Source organism: Xyrauchen texanus, chromosome 49 (assembly GCF_025860055.1).
Source record: "Xyrauchen texanus isolate HMW12.3.18 chromosome 49, RBS_HiC_50CHRs, whole genome shotgun sequence".
Taxonomy (NCBI): Eukaryota; Metazoa; Chordata; class Actinopteri; order Cypriniformes; family Catostomidae; genus Xyrauchen; species Xyrauchen texanus.
In genome coordinates this window covers 13959202-13977876 of record NC_068324.1, presented here as the reverse complement: position 1 = coordinate 13977876, position 18675 = coordinate 13959202, and the positions used below count along the sequence as shown (strand labels likewise).

The window sequence follows — 18675 nt, the reverse complement described above, 5'->3', positions numbered from 1 at the left end:
AATAAATAAATAAATACAAATTCTTACAAAATTAACAATATGGAAAGGTAAGCTGTGCACAAGGAAAATGTATTCAAGATTATGTTAAAACTTGTTTCTTGTTCCCAACATTTCAGTTTCATGGTTTCACTATTTTTCAAAAGTCCAACACTTTACTTTGATTCCACACAAACTCTTTCAGAACAGAAGAATTCTGCAATCAGGTCCTTATATACCTACAGGTGGTTTCTGATTGGTTAAAGTGTAGACCTTTGAACACAGTGCCTCTAAATGTAGACCACTAAATCACATTAATTATATATTGGTTGACTCTAAAGTAATATTTATAAATATTTATTATTATATGTATTATTGTTCATGTAATCATATGCACTCATACAAATAATATACAAAATACAATCATTTGTTGCACAACAAAAGAATGTGAGATTATTACAGACATAGTCAGATGGACACGCTGTGGAAAGTAGTCCCGGTTAGTTCAGACAATATAAATTGTAACAGTGGTGGTGGAAGAACTCAGAAGTTCCTGCAAGAGCTCATTGCGGGGTAGGTGGCAGACTTTGAAAACGATGATTTAAACAGAGCAAACCAAACCAAGGGACTTTGATCAGATAAGTTTCAATATACTTATATAGAACTGTTAGCATATCTTGCCACTACTGGTAACAAATGAATTCTAATTGCACTTTAAAATGTCATCAGGTGTTTTATGATTAATTCACACACAAGATAAACAGTGTTGCAAAATATACTATGATAATTTAGTGAATTAAATCATATTTTAATGTAGCATGTTTTGCTGTTTATTGAAACAAGTATATCTATCTATCTATCTATCTATCTATCTATCTATCTATCTATCTATCTATCTATCTATCTATCTATCTATCTATCTATCTATCTATCTGTCTGTCTGTCTGTCTGTCTGTCTGTCTGTCTGTCTGTCTGTCTGTCTGTCTGTCTGTCTGTCTATCTATCTATCTATCTATCTATCTTAACAATACTAGTTTATAATCTTTTTAAATTTGACAATTTTAAACCTTTATTATTATAGTTTGAGCACTGTCATATTTTCTTGCATTGACAAGTGTTTGTGATTCATACCCTCAAATCGCTGTTTGTTGGAATGTGTCTGTGTATAAGAGTGTGTGCAATCATGCATTTAAACCCGCTCTTCCTTTCTGGCTTTGACAGAGCTGTCAGTGGAGCTCATTCTTCATCTTACTTGGGGGTTGAACATTATTATTAACAACATATATTAGCAATAAGATTAAAGTTGATTAGCCTAATTTGACTAATGGTAAACATTCTAGACACTTCGTACTGTCATGCATTGCTAATTTTCACTGGTGCAAAATGAGCTGTACTACATTCAAAAGTAGTTGGATAACTGCTGGTTACTGCAACATAGTTTCTAAATTCAGGAAATGAATACTAACCAATAAAATCAAACTTTCACAAGAAACAGCAGTTATGTTGCTGTGCTAAAAATAATAAATAAGTTGTGTGTTTGCATAAGCCACAAATTGGTTGTAATCTAAATCTGAGTTGTCAATTTTTCTGCCCTCCAGGACATTTCTAGCAGACACAGCTCCAGCCATGTCTCAGATGAAGAATAAGGATATGGGTTCTGCCTTCATCCGGACACAGCAGATGCACGCTGCTATGGCAGACACCTTACTGGAGCACCTGTGTCTGCTGGACATCGACTCTGATCCCACATTGACCTGCAACACAGGCATCGTCTGCACTATTGGTCAGTGGACCACCTCTAGGACTTTAATATACACTTTCAGTTGAATGAATGTTCTACCAACATCTAATCTGTGCATGAAATTCCTTTTATGAATTGGCATTATATCCATGCTGTTTAGCCAGATAGGAACTGGCTCCCCCAGCTGAGCCTGGTTTCTCGCAAGTTTTTTTTCTCCATTAACTAATATCTTATTGAGTTTTGGGTTTCTTGCCACAGTTGCCTTTGGCTTGCTCACTGGGGGCCTAAAGACAAATAATTTATAAGCAATATATTCAATCACTTTGTTCATTTAAACTGCTCAATGAGGACTTTAAGACATTTTAAGACATCACAGACATTACTGCATCATTTTCTGTAAAGCTGCTTTTATATGATGTGTGTTAGGAAAAATGCTATACAAATAAAAATGACTTGATTTGTTATGTGCATAATCCATATAAAATAAAACACAGATTTAGTTACTTGAACAAACAGTGCTATAGTGATATTTGAAATTTCACACTTTTATTTGCTAAAATACTGCATTACATTTTTTTATTTTATTTAAATTATATTTTGAAATTATTTGTACATATATAAAACATGTCGTTGCCACATTTCTGATTAAATTCAAGAGGAAGCCATGCTTCCTGTCCAGACTTAAAATATCACCACTGGTAGATATTTGGCCATTTTTAGATTATTGCATCAGCTGTATCAACTTGACTTATTAACAGAAGTATTAATGAAACATGGGATGTGTTATTGCTGTCATTAAAATGTATGATGTATATATATATCAGTGTTATAATAACCATCGGTCAATGCTCCTGCTCATCTAGGTATTGGTTCAACAGAAAAAACAATAATGTTCGATATGTTACCTCCAGCATTTTTATGTAAACTGCCCTCATTTCACAACATGGTGATCAAACGTTTTCAATGTTTTGTGTTATCCTAATGCCTCCCGCTCTGTGGAGACATTGAAGGAGATGATCAAGTCCGGCATGAATGTAGCACGTTTGAAATTCTCCGATGGAACTCACGAGGTAAACAGCTAATGACTTATTCACATTCACCTCTGCTGAAACCATTTGCATTCAAAGCAGCTGACACAATAAATTACTCACAATTGCAGCTTCACATATTATTACAGTATCAAGCAGCCTCTTTCAGTTCAGCAGGTCACATGATTCTTTTTGTCAGGAACATTAAAAGAACATCTGTTATACTGCAGCTCTGATGTGAGTGATGCAATAAGATTACTTTGAAAAGCTTCTCAGCCAGATTTTATGTTGTCCACATCTGTAGATCCTCCATTGTTATGACATTTCCCTTGTGCCTCTTGAAATGTCAGAAGTTGTTAGCTGATCTTGTTAGCCACCCTGATCTGTCTGGTCAATACATTGGCTTTGCTCCCCAGTTCTGTTGAGTCATCTTGGGTTCAAGCCAAAGCATGAGATTAGACTCGGCTGAACTCTCCTCTTTAAATGTCTGGCTTTTACATTTTTTGTATGGCACCATTCGATCTACTACTACATTACACATGATATTATCATTTGATAGAGTAGATATTTCAAAACTAGGGTTTCAGAAGGTCAGTAGCCCATGTTAGCTTGTAATAAAGTTAAATAACAGCACACCATACATTATAGAGTTAATTAACAGGATCCTGTTTCACTTGCAAAGTGAGATCTTTCTCCAGCTATGCTCAGATGACTAAGCAACATTATTAATCGTCTTCACTTGGTTATAAGACCGTTTATACATTAAAAACACTTCACAATGAATGTAACAATACTACAGTACACACACACATAAACAAATATCTGTGGAACAAATATCTTTCACTTTCAGATGCGTATAGCAACAAGCTTCCAGCAACGATTAATTTGTCTTCCCACTCAGAAAGCAAAGCTTCTGTGATGAGGCACAATCACAATCAGAAATTTTTTGATGTTGAATATGTAGTTATGTGGATTTTGGACCAATGAGATATCACTGTAGGGCACTGTAGATACGTTTTTACACAGTACCATGCTGACACGACATGAATGTCTGTGAAGTGACTGAGAGTTTTGGAGCTGGTAGCATCGAGTACCGAACTGTGGCAATTGACCTGGATACCAAGGGACAGAGATCAGGACTGGAGTTATCAAGGGTATTAGTGTCTGATTTAGCAATTCATATATTTTTATCTTATGCTCAGACATTCTTCTTAACATCAGAGTCACTTCTGAATCAATTACTAATCAATATGTATTGGAATATCTTGGCTTTGCAACTTCTCATCACATATGTGATTTATTCTACCTTCAGAGTGGCACTGAGGAGGTTAAGCTTGTCAAAGGTGAAACAATCAAGCTCACTTTAGATGACAAGTTTAAGGACAGTTGCAATGAGAAGACTCTGTGGCTGGACTACAAGAACATCACCAAGGTGGTGCAGCAGGGCAGCCATATTTACATTGACGATGGTCTTATTTCACTCAAGGTTAAGGAAATTGAGTTCCTCACCTTAGAACCAAGACAAAGAGTTGAAGGAGGTTCTTAACTCCTTTCATAACAGTATATCCTGGGCATAGGAACAATCTGAAAGTGGAGGAACTAAACTGTCAGAAATATCATTGTGTCATAAGTCTGCTTAGACAAAACAATGACAATAATCCTGATTCTGAACTTAGAAAAACATAGACATTTCTAGAAGTGAAAAACCTAATCTACAAAAAGAGACAGCAGAACTGTCACACATTCACAACATTCAATCGTCCAGATTCTGATTAATGAATTGCGAGATTGAGAATGGACACATGTTAGGCAGCAAGAAAGACACGAACCCGCCCGGTGCTAATGTTGACCGTCCAGCTGTATCTGAGAAGGATATTCAGACCTTCAGTTTGGTGTGGAGCAGGGTGTTGACATGGTGTTTGCCTCCTTCATCCGTAAGGCTGCTGATGTGCAGGCCGTGAGGAAGGTGCTCGGAGACAAACGAAAGGACATCAAAATCATCAGCAAGCTGGAGAACCACGAGGATGTGTGCAAGTGAGTGATTATGTCTGATATCTTTCACAGCATCTGTCCATTGACTATCTTAAAGATACACTGTCATTTTTTTTTTTTACGTTGTGTTGGTCGATATGACAATTGTCCTGGACTCAGACTTATAGTGGTGTGGATGCAACTTTATGCAAAAGTTATCGGTTTCCAATGCCATTGTCAAGATGTGTTATTAACAGTCAGCTGTGATTCATTTATTTTGAGAAGTATCAAAGTTCCTATAAGGTAAGTCAGGTCATTTGGCAGCCATGTTTGAAACACCTCTGGGCAGCTATATTCTTTGGATAAAAGAAGGATGCATGTAGATTTACTCAAATGGGAAAGACCCGTAATCTCCAAAGCGGTCCGCCAAGATTACGATCAAATCATATATTTCAAATCAGCAGTAAATAAGACGAGATTTTATAATTTGTACTTTTTTAGCTCAGATCACACAAAAAACAATGTTCTGACAATCTGTGCTACCTGCTTAGAATGTGCTACCACCAGTAAAACAGTGATATGTCAAAACGTGGGTAGCACATGTCGGGAGGCACAGGGGAACCTGTCGGTATGTACTGTACTACAACAACATGAAATGTCAAGTCAAGTCAAGTCAAGTCAAGTGGTTTTTATTGTCGTTTCAACCATATACAGTTAGTACAGTACACAGCAAAATGAGACAACGTTCCTCCAGGACCATGGTGCTACATAAAAACAACAAAGGACCAACACAGGACCACATGAGACAACACAACAAAATAAAATACCTATATAAAATACCTATATATACCTATATAAAGTGCACGTGCAAACATGTGCAAAGTACGGGACAGTACAACAAATTACTGACAATGAACAGGACAATAGACACAGTGCAGCGCCGACTAGTACTCAGTAGTGCAAAAAACGTAAACATAACATACTATGAGATAGTGTTCTATGCACATAGCAGTTATTGAGGTAGCAGACAGTTATAAAGTGACAGTAATTAAAGTGCAACTTAGGACACGTGTGTGTGTGTCAAACCAGTCTCTGAGTATTGAGCAGTCTGATGGCTTGGGGGAAGAAGCTGTTACACAGTCTGGCCGTGAGGGCCCGAATGCTTCGGTACCTCTTGCCAGACGGCAGGAGGGTAAAGAGTTTGTGTGAGGGGTGTGTGGGGTCGTCCACAATGCTGGTTGCTTTGCGGATACAGTGTTTTTTATAAATGTCTATGATGGAGGGAAGAGAGACCCCAATGATCTTCTCAGCTGTCCTCACTATCCTCTGCAGGGCTTTGCGGTCCGAAACGGTGCAAGTCCCAAACCAGGCAGTGATGCAGCTGCTCAGGATGCTCTCAATAGTCCCTCTATAGAATGTAGTGAGGATGGGGGGTGGGAGATGTGCTTTCCTCAGCCTTCGAAGAAAGTAGAGACGCTGCTGGGCTTTCTTGGTGATAGAGCTGGTGTTGAGGGACCAGGTGAGGTTCTCCGCCAGGTGAACATCAAGGAATTTGGTGCTCTTGACGATCTCCACAGAGGAGCCGTCGATGTTCAGCGGAGTGTGTTCACCTTGTGCTCTCCTAAAGTCAACAACCATCTCTTTTGTTTTGTCGACATTCAGGGACAGGTTGTTGGCTCTACACCAGTTTGTCAGCCGCTGCACCTCCTCTCTATATGCTGACTCGTCGTTCTTGCTGATGAGACCCACCACGGTCGTGTCATCGGCGAACTTGACGATGTGGTTCGAGCTGTGCATTGCTGCACAGTCGTGAGTCAGCAGAGTGAACAGCAGTGGACTGAGCACACAGCCCTGGGGGGCCCCAGTGCTCAGTGTGGTGGTGGTGGAGATGCTGTTCCCGATCCGGACTGACTGAGGTCTCCCAGTCAGGAAGTCCAGGATCCAGTTGCAGAGGGAGGTGTCCAGGCCCAGCAGGTTCAGCTTTCCAATCAGGTGCTGGGGAATGATTGTGTTGAATGCTGAGCTGAAATCTATGAACAGCATTCGAACGTATGAGTCCTTATTGTCTAGGTGGGTGAGGGCCAGATGGAGGGTTGTGGCGATGGCATCGTCCGTTGAACGGTTTGGACGATACGCAAACTGTAGTGGGTCTAGTGAGGGGGGCAGCTAGGTCTTAATGTGCCTCATGACGAGCCTTTCGAAGCAGTTCATGATGATGGGTGTAAGTGCGACGGGACGGTAGTCGTTGAGGCAGGACACTGAAGACTTCTTTGGCATGGGGATGATGGTGGTGGCCTTGAAGCACGTTGGAACGACGGCGCTGCTCAGAGAGATGTTGAAGATGTCGGTAAGAACATCTGCTAGCTGGTCTGCACATCCTCTGAGCACTCTGCCAGGAATGTTGTCTGGTCCAGCAGCCTTCCGTGGGTTGACTCTGGTAGAGTTTTCCTCACATCTGCCGTGGTAAGACAGAGCACCTGGTCGTTGGGAGGAGGGGTGGTCTTCCTCGCCACCACGTCGTTCTGCACTTCAAACCGAGCGTAGAAGTCGTTCAGCGCATCTGGAAGGGAGGCATCTTTGTCACAGGCAACAGATGTTGTCCTGTAGTTGGTGATGGCCTGGATGCCCTGCCACATGCGCCGCGTGTCACCGCTGTCCTGGAAGTGACTGTGGATTCTCTGGGCGTGCTGGCGCTTTGCCTCTCTGATTGCCCGTGACAGTTTGGCCCTAGCTGTTCTTAGGGCTGCCTTATCGCCTGCTCTGAAGGCGGAGTCTCGGGACCTCAGCAGCGTGCGCACCTCCGCAGTCATCCACGGCTTCTGGTTGGAGCGTGTGGTGATGGTCTTGGAGAAAGTGACATCATCAATGCACTTGCTGATGTAGCTGGTCACTGATGCTGTGTATTCCTCCAAGTTGGTAGAATCGCCATATGTTGCAGCGTCCCTGAACATGTGCCAGTCAGTACACTCAAAGTTTTTAAATGTGTTAAAAACCTAGGTAGAAAATCTTGTCAGGCAGATAATACCTATCAGGATGTGCTACCAGCATAACTATCAGATAGTGTGATATGGTGTAAGGCTGTACTAAGCCCTAACACTACCTCAAACCCTAACCCCAACTCTAAAACTATGCAAATATAGCATTGATAGCACATCCTGATAGGTAGCATATATTTTTTTCAGGAAAAACAAAACAAAATACATATAAAGCATTATTTTAAATTTGATTTCTCCCATTCATACATATACCTCATCCTATACTGTCTCTGGTAGTATTTGTCTGGTCACGTGATCTCAGCATGGGGGCCTACATGAGGCTAGCTCCATGTAAAATAAAATAGCTTTTATTAAGCTTCTGATTTAAGTTTACATGATAAACACATTTTTAAAATGTACTATTAATTTCTTTAGGGGTAAAACTTTTATTAATTAGGAAAAGCTGAGTGTAGGGCTAACAATTATTTTGATAATCGATTAATTTTCAATTATTCTTTGATTAATCATTTAGTCAGAAAAAACTCTACATTTTATTTCCTGTATTTGATTAAAATGTGTTTTTTAATAAACAGAATTGATAAACAGCGTAATGATTTGGTTCAATTTACAGTACTGAATCACAATTCTATACTCTCACAAAACATTGAACAAAGCCTGTATCATGAAAAGTTAAGTTTGAATTAATTATTATTTTTACTTTAGAAAGATATGCAAAACAGTTCCTTTACTTTACTAGTAAAACTTAAAGAGTACTGTTCATTAAAGAGTAAAATGATCTTTGATGTGGGTCTAAAAATCAGCCCAGCAGAGGGCAATGGTGACACCAGAAAATAAATATTAATAATTCTGTAATCCATAATTATACTAGAAGCATTGTATACTGTCACTGATAACAAACATTGTAAGTATTTTAAATTAATAATGTAAGTTTTTAAATAGTATTTATTGTCACTGGTTACATGTTTCTACACTTTTCTTTTAAAATTACATTTTTAATCTAGTAAAATCATGTTTGCCAAAGTATAAATTTACTGGTGAAATCAGACATTATGTTTGACATTATCAGGACTATCAAGTATTAGGCCCCTTGGCATTATTATCAATTATATTCAGCATCATATACAGTTTAATATAGTACAGTAATAGTAATATAGTATAGTTTAATCATCTGTAAATGCAGTGCAGATTCACGCACTGAAAAGTCGCATTTCTGTGCTCATTGTATTACATGCATTTACATGATGAGGAGAAACCATCTAAAACACTTCAAAACCACACACTTTCACTGCTGAGACATTGGTGTGATTTCTATGAAAGCTGCACAATCAATTACACTGAAACTGAAATCTGAAGCAGTATGATTACTTAACAACAAAGTACAGTTTAATCTAAATGATGGAGCTCCCTCTCCATTGATCATTTTGATTGACATGAATACGTGTGCTCGTTTAACAGATACTAGATTGTGGTAAAGAAACCCATACAAAACAAAAAAATATGTGAATATGGAGTGGTGGTGGTGTAGTGGTCTAAGCACATAACTGGTAATCTGGTAATCAGAAAGACACTGGTTCGAGCCCCACAGCCACCACCATTGTGTCCTTGAGCAAGGCACTTAACTCCAGGTTGCTCCAGGGGGATTGTCCCTGTAATAATTGCACTGTAAGTCGCTTTGGATAAAAGCGTCTGCCAAATGCATAAATGTAAATGAATATATTGGAAAATGCAATGTGATGTATCAAATAATACATTTTCGAATACGGCAATCTAGTGCTTATATTTTTCAATATTCTGCATTATATGCATGAACCATGTATGGCTATATATTGATACATATAAAAAAATATATATAGCATTATCAAGACAAAGACTGTTCTACATTTTATATGTAATAGCTTTATTGAAACACTAAAATAAATTATCTTTCATTAATTAACGCATTGGTTTACATACAACATTAAATGTCTCAAAAATAAATTCCCAATATGCCTACAAAGGCCCCCAATTCTTTACAGATTCAAGCAAATATTTTTCCACAGATTTAAATTACACACACACACACACACACACACACACACACACACACACACACACACACACACACACACACACACACACACACACACACATATATATTGGCACTCCCCTGGACATACGGGTATAAAAGGAGTCCCGCTGCAAACACACATTCAGATTTCTTTTTCGGAGCCGAACAGACACATTCACTGAGCCATTCCATTCCTCTCTCCTCTGCTGGAAGCTGCAGCGCATTGCAGAGGTTCTCCCCCTCACACACAACGTTTGTGTCGAGCAACACTCCGGCAGTACAGCAGAGCTTCCTTATATATATATATATATATATATATATATATATATATATATATATATATATAAATCACTAAAAGATTTTATATTTCTCTAAAAGAGTGGCACAAGTGAGCTTTTTCAAGATGCCCTTTTGTTTTTGTGTAATTCCTGGTTGCGGTCAATTTCTCTCCACTTCTGACGGCCACTATCGCTGCCTTACGTGCCTGGGTGCTACCCACGTGGAGTCAGCGTTCGTGGATGGTTCATGCCCTCATTGCGAGGACATGACCATACGTTGCGGTCGCACCTCTCCTTCATAAGAGGACAAGCCACTCCAGCGGCTCTCCGACTTGGTCCTTCTACCTATGGGTATCAAGCGGGGTCGGTTAGCACTGGGACGACATGGGGACATCAATGGGACCCTCTCCGCCAGGTATTCCCCCTCGGACCTCCCATTCCCCGTCATGCTCGTATGCTCTGACAGATCTCTGGAGCGAGGTTGCCGGTCAGTCTTATGCCGGACCCACGATCTCGTTCGGGGCTTGTGAAGAAGATGAGTTATCGATCGTGACATCGGCGAGCGGGCTCGTCATGTCTGACGCTGAGGACTCGCCTGACTCCCAACCTCGGGTGTGGTAGCTCAGTCACAGTCTGACTTGGAGCTGGCGGCCATGCTTGCCCGGGCAGCCGCGAGTGTCAAAATGGCTCGATGATTGGTTCCTGGGGCCAATCGCGCTCTGACCCAGTTCCTTTCTTCCCGGAGGTGCATGAAGAGCTCACGCATTCCTGAGTCAGGGTCAGGTGGAGAATCCTTGGTGAGTCAGGGTCAGGTGGAGAATCCTTGGTTTCATTTAACTTTTGTTTTGCCGTATGACTGACCCACATTTTCCATAAAAGAGCAGTTTCCTCATTCCCGTGGCTCTATTTCCGGTCTCCCCGGCCATCGCTCTCTTTGGCAGGCACGGCGCTCCGGAACTGGGCCCCCCCGCTTCCGCGCGCACAGCCGTGGCACAAACCCGCCCCCGATGTGATGGTCTCCACGGGTTTCGAGGATGAAGATCTTCCGACCCCGTCCCAGTCTGTTCCGGGAGCTGGAGTCAGGAAAGTGCTTTGATGTCTCTAGACTGGTCACGAGGCCCTGTGCGCTGGTACGTCCGACACGGTAGTCCCTTTGGTCCCTCTCGCACGCAGCTTGTCACCTGTCGCGCTGGTTGATCAAGACAGTCCGACTCGGCGATTCAGTTTGCCAGGCGTTCGCCCAGGTTCAACGGCGTCTGCTTCACTGTGGTGAGAGGCGAGAATGCCACTACCTTGTGCGCGGAGAATGCGATAGAGCCCGTCCCTCCAGCCGAGATGTGGAAGGGGTTTTACAGCCCCTACTTCATCGTACTCAAAAAAGGTGCCGGGTTGCACCCCCTTACTGTACCTCGTGGCTTGGTTCTCAGAACTCGTTCTCCTCGGACCCCTCCGGCGATTCCCCTGAGGAAGGACCTTCTTTCTCAGGGACAGGGTACCATCTGGCTCCCACGACCGGACCTCTGGAATCTCCATGTCTGGCCCCTGGACGGGACGCGATCACTCTGATGAGGCGTCTCTATTACCTGAAGTGGCATCTGTTCGCTAAGTCCCGAGACGAAGACCCCCAGTTGGATCAGTGCCCTCCTTCCTGCAAGACAAGTTGGAGGGACGGCTGTCCCCCTCCACCTTGAAGGTGTATGTGGCCGCTATATCGGCGCATCACGACACAGTGAACGTTAAGTATTTAGGGAAGCACGATTTGATCATCAGGTTCCTGAGAGGTGCGAGGAGGTTAAATCCCACCAGGCCGCACCTCGTTCCCACATGGGACCTCTCTGTGGTCCTTCGGGGAGCTCCCTTCGTGCCGCATAATTCAGCTGAGCTAAAGGTTCTCTCTTTGAAGACTGTATTAAAAACCTAGGTAGAAAATCTTGTCAGGCAGATAATACCTATCAGGATGTGCTACCAGCATAACTATCAGATAGTGCCTGATGGCGCTCACCTCCATCAAGATTAGGGGACCTGCAGGTGTTCTCTGTCAGTGAACTGTGCCTAGAATTCAGTCCGGACTACACTCACGTTATCCTGAGACCCCGACCGGGCTACGTGCCCAAGGTTCCCACGACCTCTTTCAGGGATCAGATGTTGAACCTGCAAGCGCTGCCCCTGGAGGAGGCAGAACCAGCCTTGGCATTGCTGTGTACGGTGCGTGCTCTTCGCATGTACTTGGATCGCACGCAGAGCTTTAGAAGCTCCGATCAGCTCTTTGTCTGCTTCGGTGGACAGCGGAAAGGAATCGCTGTCTCCAAACAGAGGATCGCTCACTGGGTTATCGATGCTATCACCATGGCATACCATGTCCAGCATGTGCCGCCTCCCTGCTGGCCTGCGAGCCCACTCTACCAGGGGTGTTGCAGCTTCTTGGGCGTTGTACTGCGGCACCTCGCTAGCAGACATCTGTAGAGCTGCGGGCTGGGCAACACCTAATACCATTTTATAACCTCAGGGTTGATCCAGTTTCGTGTGTTATCAGGTGACACAAACAGGTAAGTCCTACCCGGTTCTCCTGAGTGGTTTACTCTATTTAAAAAAGCTCCAATATTCTAACTGAAATTCTTTAAATGGCTTCCTCCTATATTAAAGCTCCGGTATAGTTCTGTTCTAATGATCTTCAAACTGAGAGCCTTTAAATGGCTTTTCACCTACCCGGTTATCCTAGGTGGCTGTCTTACCTGGCTGTCCTGGGGGGTTTACCCTATATTAAAGCTCCAGTAATGATACATAAGCTTGCAGAAAGGCATCCCTCGAATTTACCGGTGATATATTATTTCAGAAGAATAACGAATAAATAAAATAATAACAATTTATTTGCCAGGTAGGATTATAAAGCGTAAGTTAAAAAAATCAATCAAAGCCAATTTCATACATGATCAGAATAAACAAACATTCTTAAAAATAAAAGGGAAATTAAAACTACATACATAAATGTGTGGAATCGTCTGACTACAGAGAACATCGAGCTCTGGGCCAGCGTTCCTTAAATATCCAGACAGAATAAACATTGTGTACCAAATTGTATTAGGCTTTGAACAATGATAATTTGGGGGTGAATGGGTTCTTGGCTAGTCTTGCATCAGAATGCCACAGGCCATGTCACAGCCACACTTCAGCCTGCTCCAGGCCATGTCACAGCCACGCCTCAGCCTGCCCCATACCATGTCAAAGCCAGGCTTCAGCCTGCCTCATGACATGTCACAGCCACGCCTCAGCCTGCCCCATGCCATGTCACAGCCACGCCTCAGCCTGCCCCAGGCCATGTCACAGCCACGCCTCAGCCTGCCCCAGGCCATGTCACAGCCAAGCCCCAGACTGCTCCATGCCAAGTAACAGCCAAGCCCCAGACTGCTCAATGCCATGTCACAGTCAAGCCCCAGACTGCTCCATGCCATGTCACAGTCAAGCCCCAGACTGTTCCATGCCATGTCATAAGCCTGCCTCTACTCCACGGTCCAGGCCCGCATCTGCTCCACAGTCCAGCGCTCACGTCTGCTACATCAAGTCACCACAATTTGTAGATTATTTTCATTATCAATAATTGATCTATTAGTTGTTGCAGAACTAGTTGAATGCACCTATAATGTCAACAGTGAGATGTTATTAGTTGAGACTTGGTGTGAGTTACATAGTTAACAGCTGTTTTTGTTAATTTTAGTGAGTTAAGTATGTTTATCATGTGTATTTGGCTAGGTTTGATGAGATCCTGGAGGCAAGTGATGGTATCTTTGTCGCCTGTGGAGATCTGGGTATTGAGATCCCACCGAGAAGGTGTTCTTGGCTCAGAAGATGATGATTGGTCGTTGCAACAGGATTGACAAACCAATCATCTGCGCCACACAGGTTAGGGTAAATATATTAACAGTATAGTTAGATCAGAAACGGTGTGATTGTATTGACTCTTGTCATAAATGTACTGATCTATTTTATCTGTGATTGACAGATGTTGGAGAACATGGTAAAAAAGCTCCGCCCCACTCGTGCGGAGAGCATTGATGTGGTGATAACACAGTGCTTGATGGAGCTGACTGCATCATGCTGAGTGGAGAGACTGCCAAGGGAGACTACCCACTGGAATCTGTGCACACAGCAACAAGCACGTGCAACAGCGCTCCCTTCTGGCTTTGCCCTTGACTGGCACCAGACTATCGCTTCTATTTATGCTAATATTAAAGTTTAGCATGCGGAGGAGAGCTCTAGCTGTAGTTTACAGCATCACTTTGCATGGTGTTGCACCACAAAACTACTTACCACATTCTTAACTCCAGATTCTGAAACAGCACAGCTAACGAAGAGCCTGATAAAATGCCAGTGCTGTTGTTGTAACTGCATGCACTGACCATATGTGCCATTGACTGCTAAACCCACTCAAGTTTTGTCCTCTAACATGTGCTCAGATTTTTTCTGTGGCGTTTACATGCATTATTACCTACTGAGCTGATGTGCCACTGATCTCTTGCATGATTTGGAAGAGCTGCTACATAACACGCTACACTAATAAATAGAGCTAACACGGCATTGAGGAAGTACACTAAACATGATATTGGTATATTATTACAAAAACAAGGTATTACAAGGTTGACTTAAAATGATAGTTCACCCCAATATTTTAATTCTGCCATCATGTTGTTCTAAACCCTTTTTACTTTCTTTTTTGTGGAACACAAAAGGAGATGTTTGGCAGAATGTAAGCATCAGTAATTTTTTCTCTCTCCATACAGTGATGCTAATGGTGTAGAAATTGCACACTTATGCTTTAACTATGGGTTTGGGATTTCTTTTAATCTTTAATCCTTTGAAGCTTTTCTTTTATCTTCTCTCATCTCTCTGGTGCTGTGGTTCTTCAGATTGCCTGTGAAGCCAAGGCAGCTAAGTTCCACAGGCAAATTTTTGTGGAGCTTTGCTGTACCTCTTACCTGACCCGTGACCCCACTGAGTCTGTGGCTATCATCACAGTGGAGGCCTCTTTCAAGTGCCGCGCCAGCACCATCATTGTGCTCACCAAGATCGGCAGGTCAAAGACACCCATTCACGCATTCACCAACAAAAACCCTCAAGGCTTACTGGGCAGGAATATAGCCCACACTTGGTTCTAATATTAGGTACAGTGACCTAAACTCAACCATGCACACATGAACTAGAGATTTTAAATGTTATGAATGCATTGTAAGACCTGTCACTTATTTAAAAAGGGCATTGAGTAGATCTCTAGTTAGCGTTAGCATTGCTCTTCTTTGTGTACTTAAGGTACCGATACGATAGTGGTGTTAGATGTGGTACTGCCATCTATCGATGTGGAACATCATGATCGCCTCTGATGCCTCCACCAGATTTGGAACATTATTTGCATCTGGAAAATGTTGCAGTTTGAGGTCATTTCTAAAGTTATTTATTACTTCTATAAGATAACTGCTTTGCCTAAAAAACAAACATCAGCGAACATACTTCTACAGTTAAGTACTGATTATTATTGTCCCTCATATCAATAATCTTCAGAGACTGTCTTTGTTTCACTTTATTCCTAAAGACAGTTATTACCTTTATTAGAGAACTACTTAGCATAAATAAACCTCAGTTATCTAGTGATACAGAATGCTATGTTAAAGGAAAAATAAGAAATGTTTTTAATGATCAAATTTAGCATGTCCATGAATACTGTATTTGAAAAACTAATTTTGTTTACTAGCAAACCAACGTCATGGTTTACTCAAAATCCACAACAATCACTGTGCCAAGCTACTAAACGAATTAAGACATATGCCATTTGATAGAGGTGGAGGTAGATGGCCCCCCTTACTATAGCTGTAATAAAGAAAAAAATTACACATTGCTTTCCGGTTGCGTTTGTAAACTGTTAAACTGTACATTACTAATATAAGTTGACTACACACGTAATTTTAAAAGTTCAAGAGAAACTTGTTTGAGTTTTCTGTAAATTCCACTGCTACTATTTTAGTGAGTGGTCTAAACAATTAATAATGTCTTTCCTGTCTTTTTCTCTATCACAATTAATAATGTCTCACCTGTGTTTTTCTCCATCATCAAATCTTTCCACATTGTGTATGCCGTACAGATGTTTACTCTAGTTTTTTGGCTTTTCTGGTCTTTCTGTCATGCTTCTTGGCAGTACAACTACTGAATCTCCTGTTGTCTCTGCTTCTAAAGCACGATAATAAGTATGTTCCATTGTGTTTTTTCGCTCTTCCTGACACCAAGCAACACTGAGCTAAGAATAGACACATTTGTATCTATATAGGTGGCAGCCAATGTGCGCAAGTATTTTCTTCTTCATTGTTTAGTGAAACACAGCGGACCATGTCATTTCAACATGGTGAAACACATTTGTATAATAAAAACACTTTTTATAGAAAACTATTATGAGTACAGTCTTCATTTCATCTCACTCTCAACAAAAACCCAATTCATTTGTTAATGTGCAACATTTTTTAAATTACCGGTAGCCCCAAATTACTGAATGCACCTTTAAGCGACATTTCTCCTGCCCTATACAAATACATTTAAAGTCAGCAGTTATTTTTAGTTAGTTAGCTGAATTAGGCCTAACTGTCTCTGTGTCTCTATCTCTGTGTCTCTTTTACTCTCACATTATCCTTTTTGCCTTGTGGCTGATCGAAATGCATCTTGATGTGCTCAGGGAGACAGTCTGACCTTTGCAGGCCTGAACCTTGACATTTTGTAGGCTAATTTAAACTCCTTATTCAGTTGTCTTAGAGTAGGTTGCATGCATAAGTTAATGGTCACTGGAGCACATATTTGGGAGTATGCATTTCAGACTGACACCAACTAGAATAATTATGATTTCAAGCAAGCATATACATTATATCTAATATAAGTTTACCAATACCTAAAAGTTTCTGTCTAATTACGACTAAAGTTTAAACACATTAACTTTTTCTTAATACTATTTTCAACATGTTAGAATAATATTAATGTCATCAAATTATGAAATAACACAAATGGACATCTGGGAAATATGTGTATATACAGTATAATGCCACAAAAAAGTCTAAAAACTAATTTCAATCATTTAAGCAAAAACCTTTAGATTAAAAGGTATTTAATGAGAAATGTACATTTTGTCCAAAATTGTGACAAAACTTTTGACTGGTTCCACACATTGATTGGCTAGAAATGTTAACTCACATTTTTTAAATAATATATTGTTTAAATTATTCATTATATGACTCTATCCTCCCTAGCAACTGGGCCAATTTGGTTGCTTATGAGACCTGGCTGGATTCACTCAGCACACTCTAGATTCAAACTCAAAATACCACTCACAATACCAGGGAGCTACCCATGCCCCGTATTTTTTTTATTGTTTTAATTATTCTAATTTCAATAATAATAAACCCTCATAGTATAACTGTATTATATTATATTATAGCAGATAATATAGCAAATAATATATTTTATTATATTTTTAGTACAATTCCTGTCCTGTATATTCTGGAGAATCTTTGTGAAACATCACCCCTACTGTGTCTCCTCAGGTCCACTGAGCTGCTGTCCCGGCTGTGACCAGTAATGGCCAGACAGCCCGCCAGTTGCACCTGCATCTTCTGCATCCTGCTTCATCTCCATCTTCTACAACAAGCCCGATAATGATGTTTGGGCTGAGGATGTGGATCTACGTGTCAGCTTTGCCCTGTAGATGGGTAAGGAGACATCTAGAGATTTCTAATACTTTCAGCTAGTGAGACATTAACAGATACACATTGATTGAATCATTAGTCACTCACTGAGCCAATTACTAGGTAAAAGCTGAAATGAAGAGGTGCTGGTAGCAGCAACAGAAAATCACTTGATCACTTTGCTTGTTCTTATTGGTCGTGGTGATGATAATGGTTTGCTAAGGGTAATAGAGGAGGTATTTCCATCTAGACTCTAAACAGTTCTTGGTATGACATGTATAGGTGTATTTCTTATTGAAACAGGAAGTTGTGGCAGGACATATTGAAATTGACACCTTTTTAACAGGTTTAAGCTTCATCACAGCTATTGGAAGTCAGTTTCAGGTGGTATTAGGGGAGGGATATTCTCATTATACAGAGTTTTATTGGAAAAAGATCTAATTTGTTTTCTAGAAAAAGGAGCACTGTACATGTTATATGTGTTTATTACACGGCTCTCTAGTAGAGATTTGAATAGATTTTAGATTTGATAGACAAAATTTAGATAGCTGTAAAGCTAACAGACATGGACTAAAAGGACAGGGACTCTAATTTTTTTCTTCTTTAATATTTCACATTGTTACAATAAATTTGCCTTTATGACAGTAAGTTGGATTGCATTTGTTTTGGTTTATTATTGGGTTGCATATTTAGTGGTCGGACACTAAAACCTGGTGCCTTTGTATTTGAGTCCTTGTTCAAACTCTCTGTTTTGTTTTTCAGGCAAGGCCCGCAAGTACTTCAAGTCTGGTGATGTTCTGATCGTCGTAACAGGTTGGCGCCCAGGGTCTGGCTACACCAACACCATGCGTATTGTTGTGGTGCCTTGAGCACAACTTCACAGACTGCATTTCTACCCTCAGCCCCTTTATAAGTCACAAAAATAACCT

At 41.1% G+C, this 18675-nt stretch overlaps 1 pseudogene; it reads left to right on the top strand.

Annotated features, from left to right (window-relative positions):
- Positions 1–538: 538 nt before the first annotated feature.
- On the top strand, positions 539–18615 carry LOC127640542 (pyruvate kinase PKM-like; annotated as a pseudogene).
- The last annotated feature ends 60 nt before the right edge of the window (positions 18616–18675 follow it).